At 40.1% G+C, this 7,602-nt stretch overlaps 1 pseudogene; it reads left to right on the plus strand.

Moving 5' to 3' along the window:
- The first annotated feature begins 6,688 nt into the window (after nucleotides 1-6,688).
- Nucleotides 6,689-7,317, plus strand: LOC148017653 (uncharacterized; annotated as a pseudogene).
- Nucleotides 7,318-7,602: the final 285 nt, after the last annotated feature.

The following is a 7,602-nucleotide window of genomic DNA, read 5'->3' on the forward strand; positions in this document are numbered from 1 at the left end:
CCATTTGACACTTTATTCTTTCCTTTGTCTTTCCCTGTAGTGCTACTAGATGCACCTGAAGATGTAGAGGTACTCCTTAGTCTCCCAGACCAAGGACTACAAGATGATGTCTCTGGTCCACTAAGAGTCTGTGATTCTTGCTTTTCAGCCTGCACATGAGTGTCATGATCATCATCATCATTTAATGCATCACCACTAGATGCATACCAACTTCTCATTTCATCAAAGATGACATCCCTGCTCACTCTGAACTTACATGTGACAGGGTTATAACAGCGATACCCTTTCTGTTCTAAAGAGTATCCAATAAAGACACATTTTTCTGCCTTTGGATCAAGCTTCTTCCTCAACTCATCTGACACATGAACATACGCAATGCAGCCAAACACTTTCAAGTGTGATACTTCAGGCTTCTTGCCAGTAAAGCATTCTTCAGGAGTCATCCCATGAACTGCAGCTGTGGGAGTTCTGTTCATAATATAAATAGCAGTATGAACAGCCTCAGACCAAAAATGCTTAGGCATATTCTTTTCAGCCATCAAGGCACGTGCAACTTCTGCAATATGCATGTTTTTCCTTTCTGCAACCCCATTTTGCTGTGGGGTATACCTGCATGTGAACTGTCTCTTTATCCCATGAGACCTTAGAAAATCATTGAACTCATTCGAGAGATACTCTCCCCCTCCATCTGATCTCAAGCACTTTACTTTCAAGCATGTTTCTCTTTCAACTGCAGCCTTGAAAGTTCTAAAGTGCTCAAACGCTTCACTCTTTTCCTTCATAAAATATACCCACAGCTTTCTAGAACAATCATCAATGAATGTGACAAAGTATGAACTGCCTCCAAGAGATACATTTTGTGTAGGCCCCCAAATGTCTGTATGCACGACATCAAGGATATTTCTGCTTACATCTCTGTCATGTGAAAAGGGTTGTCTTGCCTTCTTACCAAATTAACATGCTTCGCATACGTTATGAAATTTTGCAACTCTAAATGTAGGCAAACCTGTAACCAACCCTTTGGACTGCATTAATTTCAGCCTTTGTACATTTGCATGTCCAATGCGTTTATGCCAGATTTCAATATCTGCAACAACATCTTTTCCTTTGGCATACATAGCAGCATTCATAGTAGGAATTCCAGCATCCAGAGTAAACATACGTCCAACTCTACTTCCCTTTGCAACTAACCTGCACTTGTCATTGAAGTCTTCTACAAAGCAACCCTTTGTATTAAATCTAACCTGCAGCCCTTGCTCTACCATCTGACCGACTGACACCAAGTTCTTTGTAATAGATGGCACATGTAATACATCTGAAAGACTCTTTGTCTTACCATCATGCAAGGACAAGGGAACTTTTCCAACATGTGAAATTGGGTGGCATGAATCATCACCCGTCTGCACATAACCTGCATTTTGCAAATTCTACATCTCTCCAAACCATTCTGCATGGCTGGTCATATGATTGAATGCACCTGAATCAACATACCAAACATCATCATGTGTTCCCTTTCCTGTAATAGCATTCAGCATATGCTGCATAACAAACAGACGTTCATTTTTGTCTTCATTCTATCGTGAAGACGATGCATAGTTTCCTTGCTGCAACTTACCACTGCAAATATCATCTTTCTTAGCATAACATTGGGCTGCAATATGACCTATTTTGCCACAGTAGTGACACACAATACCAAAGTTGTTAGAACCTCTATTTTGCCATCCACCTCTTCCTCTAAAGCTCCCCTGCCTCTAAAGTTACCACGACCTCCTGAAACCTGCATATCACCAAATTGCTAATTCAATCTGTTTTGCTGGTTGTCACTACCACGTCCTGTACCACGACCTCTTGAAGAGAACCTGTCACGTCCCCTTTCTGAACTGGAGTAGAAAGCTTGGACCTATTCACCACTTCTTTCAGATGTCTCACTCTGCATGTTGATCTCTTCAGTGATCATAAGGGAGACCAACTCATCGAAATCTGGGAATGGCTTTCTAACATATACGGAAGTTACAAAAGACTTCCAAGCCTTTTCATTGTTAAGTCCACCCAAGGTAGACGACACCAAATCATCATCATCGGGCATTGCATCAATCGCTGCCAAGGCATTTGCAATGCTCCTTACCTTCAATGCATACTCATTGATAGACATCTTCCCTTTCTTCAATGTATTCAACTCTTGCTTGAGTTGAATCTTTCGTGCCTTTGTGTTTACAGAAAACATACTTTCAAGTATCGTCCAAGCTGCATATGAATTCTCTGCATTTCTAATGTGTCCCAGCATATTATTGTCAATTACTGCAGATAACCAATACATGACCTTTTTATCTTTTGCATTCCATTCCTTCCGTGCCTTTGTCTCTTCTGCAACAGTTGGAGGATCACTCACCTCCGGCTCCTTTTCTTCACCTGAAACAAACTCGTAGAGGCCTTTTCCAATAAGGAAGTTCGTGACACGGAACTTCCATGATGGGTAGTTGTTCTTGTCAAGCTTCTCAATGATGGGGCTTCCACTGTTCTCTACCATTATCACAAAACTGATACCAAAAAACAAACAAATCTTCTGCAACCTTCGACCTGTAGTGCACAGCAATACACCAGACAGCCTTTTTCATTGTCTGCTCAACAATACATATAATCTGCAACTTGTTTGCAAATAAACCATGTGTTTACTCGTTGGTAAACACCTTTGAACTTACAGATCTGAAATCTGTAACCTGTGCACCCACTTTCGGTCAATACAATGGAAGTCACAGTGTACCCTGAAACTACTGTCCGCAACCTTGCGGCTCAAAAACGGGGCCTAAAACGGCCTTAGATGCCGAAAATAACTGCGGGATACTCCTAAAGGGCTAATCTATAGAATACACAGCACTCTTCGCACACACCAAATCTCACTGCAATCTGAGATTTTTTGCTCTGCCCTGCTTCCGGTGCCTCCACAGGCACTATCCAAGAGAAAGAGTGGAAGAATGGGAGAGCTTCTTACTCGTGGCTTGCTTGCTCGAACCTTGCTTCTTCTCCTTCACTTCAGCCTTCGAAATCAGCCTCTCTCAGTGGTGCGGCTCTGATACCATGTCAAGAATTGCATGGTGGGGGAACTTGCTCAAGATGCTGCGCCGAACACACACAGAATGCACAAGGAGAAGCTCACTCAAGAGACAAGAAGAGAGATGGAGGCCAAAACGTTTTCTTGATGGTTTCTTCTTCTTCTTCCACACTCTTTACAATGTACAAAAAGTATAGATAAGATACAACATAAAGGAAAGTGGCCTACTAAGTCAAACAATGCATAACCGACTACACTAGTCGACTGGCGCTATAACTATGCCAGCTGTAAATAGGTGTAACAACCTGAATATAATAAGTAATGAGTCAGTGGCCATGTGAGAGTCATAATGACCACCAACGTGCTAAGTGTAGATGTGTGGACCCATCTAACCAGGCGGTCCATCATCAATGTCCACATGTGTTGAGCTTGTCATCTCAACACTCCCCCTCAAGCTCAACTGCATCTCTGCAACTCCAAGTAAGCTTCGAAACTTTTGAAGCTTCTCTGTACCCATCCTTGTATGCTTGTCATCTCAACATTCAGCACCCATCCTTGTATGCTTGGATTTCTCTAAGGAGTTTATCATATGTGTGGATGCTAGTGGAAGAGGAATCGGGACTATTTTATGTCAAGATCATGGAGTCATAGCTTATAAGAGCCGAAATCTTGATGACAAGAAGCGTCAATTACATGTTTATGAGCAAGAGATGTTAGAAATATTGCATGCTATCAAAAAGTGGCATCATTACATCTATGGTGGCCATTTGAAGGTCAAAAGTGATTATCGTATGCTCAAAATATACTTCTTTTCACAACCAAATTTATCTCCCAAGCAACAAAGATGTTAGCTACTCTTCAAGGATATGACTTTGAGATACCTTATATGGCTGAAAAAGACAATGTGGTGGCAGATGCCTTATCAAGAATGTCAGCATGTTCCATCTCTACCATTTCAACCGTGCATAAGGATTGGATCCATGATATTAAAGAGGAGTATTTGCTTGATGAGCAAGCATCAAAGATGATGAAGGAATTTTAGCAAGGCAAAGGAGAAGAGGATTCAAGTTTAAAATGGCACAGTGGTCTTTTATGGCATGGTGGTAAAGTATTCTTGACACCACAATCTTCTTTTAAAAACTGTATCTTTCATGAGATGTACTCTTCACCTTTAGTGGGACACCATGGGTTGTTCAAAAAATTTGACAATATCCATAAGAGTTTCTATTGGAAGGGCATTTGGAGGGATGTTAAGGATTATGTTATGCAATGTCTTCTGTATCAACAAAATAAAGACTTTTCTCTTCTATCCGGTGGTTTACTTCAGCCACTTCCTATTCCTCAAGGCAAGTGGACTGATATTATAATGGATTTTATTGTGGGATTACCTACAACAAAGAATGGGTGGAATAGCATTTATGTGGTGGTGGACCAGTTGACTAAATTAGCTCATTTCATCCCTACCAAGGCTCAATTTACAGCAAAACAAGTGGCTGAACAATTCATGGAATGTATTTTTAAGCTTCATGGTATGCCATTGAAAATAGTATATGACTGTGATACTAAGTTCATGGGAAGTTTTTGGAGGAGTTTATCCACTTCTCTGGGAACAATTTTGACTCCTAGCACATCATATCATCCCCAAACCGATGGCCAAATGGAGTGTATCAATAAATGGTTGGAAGTCTATCTTCATCATTTTTGCCATGACACTCAAGCTTTGTGGGATCATTGGTTACATCTTGCGGAATTTTGTTATAATAACACTCATCATATGAGCCCGGGGGGTCCACTAGGGTCCGTATGGTACCACACGTGTAAGGGAGGGGTGTTATTTAAGGGAAGGAAGGTACATTTTATAAGGTAAGGTCCCATAAATAGGGGGTAGATAAGGGGTTTTTCATATATTTCTTGCATGCAGGTGACGTCTCCTTTATTACTATTAGTGAATCCCCGGTGCATATGAGGATTGGTATGTCACCATTTGAAGTGCTTTATGGATACAAAGTGCAATTACCTTCAGCCCTTTTTCATGAAGACGTGAATCCACAAGCCAAGGTTGAGTTGAGAAAATGGAAACTCTTTTGCATCAATGCAAGGAAAACATTAGGAAGGCACAAAATGTTATGAAGGCTTATGCTGATGAAAAGAGGAGACCTTTGGAGTTTGAAGAAGAAGATTATGAAGGCACAAAATGTTATGAAGGCTTATGCTGATGAAAAGAGGAGACCTTTGGAGTTTGAAGAAGAAGATTGGGTATTTCTCAAAATGCCTAAATCTAGGTATGCTTCTCTCAAAGGTGGTCATAATAAGTTGGCTCATCGTTACTATGGGCATTATAAAATCCTTAAACGAGTTGGTGAGCTTGCATACAAGCTTGATTTGCCTTCTTCAACAAGGATTCATTCTACCTTCCATGTTTCCCAACTTAAGAAGTATGTGGGTCCATAAAGGTTTTAGAGGAGTTACCTCCCATGGATGAAGATGGTCTTATCATTTATGAGCTTGAAAAGGTTATTGGCAAAAGAGAAAAGGTTTTAAGAAACCGTTCGATGCTGGAATACCTTATTAAATGGTGAGGTTTTCCCATGGAGGAGTCTACTTGGAAACCATCATCATACTTTGATTCTTTTCCATGGCTTTTGCAGGAAATAGAGTAATATCCGAATAGGACAGCTTGCTGTATTAAATTTCTGTCATAAAAATAATTGCTCTACGGTCATCAAAATTGGATTTTTATGGCATAGCTTGATACTAGGGATTGTCCTCTACATTTCTATAGCTCACACATGGTGATTGGATATTTCATCTTCAACTTATGGCCATTCTTGTGCAGCAGCCTGTTTTGGGGACAGTTTCCAGCAGTATACTCAGATTTCATACTTGTACTTCATTGGCATATGAGATCTTCTTCAACTTGGAGTTTTAGTTCAACATGGATTCATTACTTACAAAGCTATTCTTGTAATACTTCCTTGTAAATTGCCCCAATTCGAGCTTTTAGGACAAAGCTCTCTTAGGCCGGGATGGCTTGTAATAAAGCATAAATGCCTCAGTCTAGGGTAAGTATAAAAGGTGGAGATGTAACATGTGAAGTACCTTTTTGCCAATATAAACATTACTTGTTTGAGGTCTCAACCCCCCACCCTCTAAGAGGGTGAATACTCTTGGCCACCATAGCTTGGGATGATACCATGTTGCAACCACTCATCATTTGATTCTCAGCCTGATTCTCAGACAACATTGGTAATATCATTTCATGCCTAGCCACCTTGGCTATAGTTTCTTGGCATTTTATGTCTATTTCTTGTATTTTCATTTTAATGGCGTGCTATGGGAATTAGCTTCTTTACAGTTGCGCTCAACTTGAAGCGACTTGTTCTCAGAGCCCGAAGCATAAAGGGAAAGAAATGACCGTCAAGTCAGGTTGAGAGATATTTCATGAGAGAGACCACCAACAGAGCCGCTCCTCATCTCTACTCCCAAATGTTAAGAGAGAAGCCGACCGATGAGATTCATGTATTTCTAGCACTAAATCACATGTAACAGGCCCATGACAGAGAGGGAGAGAGAGAGTGGGGAGGTTATGAAGATCGATGTAGCAGTTCTGAATCTCCGTCCATGTCAAGAGAGGCGATCATGGCGATAGCACAAGTCTTGTCGATGTTACAATGTGTCTAGATGGAATATTTGCCATGTGACATACAAGGCCGATCCCCTTAATGAAGGAGCTGAAGCTTTCAATTCTATTCATATTGAAGCTTGGATTCATATTACTTGGACTCCAATTCTAAGCCTAGACTGTACGGCATTAACACCCCAGAGTTGTGATATCATTCTAGCCCTTGATGGGGATGGCAATTACGTGCTTGATACTTATTGGGAGGATTGCAACAATCATCCGTGCACTCTAATTTCACCAAGTGGTTCATGGTTTTACAATGCATCCATTGTCAACTATTAAGAACGAGTTGAAGCAAACACTGATCTTTCCCCAGGATTAAAAGAGGAAAATTTTGCTTAGTGTCATTACAATCGTCTGAAGGATCTTCTAACTTTTATGAATTGCCGAGACCGAACGTTTTGGCAATGTAGTGATTGTAGTGAAGCATATAAATAATGGATCTGTGCAATGGAATTTTCCCAATGTACACCTTCACCTCCCTTGCAATGTGTCTACATTGGGACCATTTGATGTAGAACATGCTATATATGGTACAAAGTTGAACCCACATGGTTACATCAACTACACTATTATCAAGCCTTGACATGGAATATAGTGTTTTTCCTAGCTGGATTGTGGGACGCATACTTTCAAAGACAAAATCTTAACTTGCGTGTTTTCAAGTAAGCGCCTGATCCGTTTAATAGAAATAAATATTATGAAGTTATACTTTTTTTGGTTTAGAATTTTTCTCCAATGTCTTAAAACTTGATTTTCAACTCTTAATAGTTGCTAGCATTTATGTATGTCTGATTGTATATTTTAAAAATAAAAAATAGTTAAAAATAAAATAGTTTTAAAATGGCATAGATGAATTTTTATAAAATAT

Source organism: Lygodium microphyllum, chromosome 22, assembly GCF_053477565.2.
Source record: "Lygodium microphyllum isolate KBCC chromosome 22, Lygodium_microphyllum_v1.1.10, whole genome shotgun sequence".
Classification (NCBI taxonomy): domain Eukaryota; kingdom Viridiplantae; phylum Streptophyta; class Polypodiopsida; order Schizaeales; family Lygodiaceae; genus Lygodium; species Lygodium microphyllum.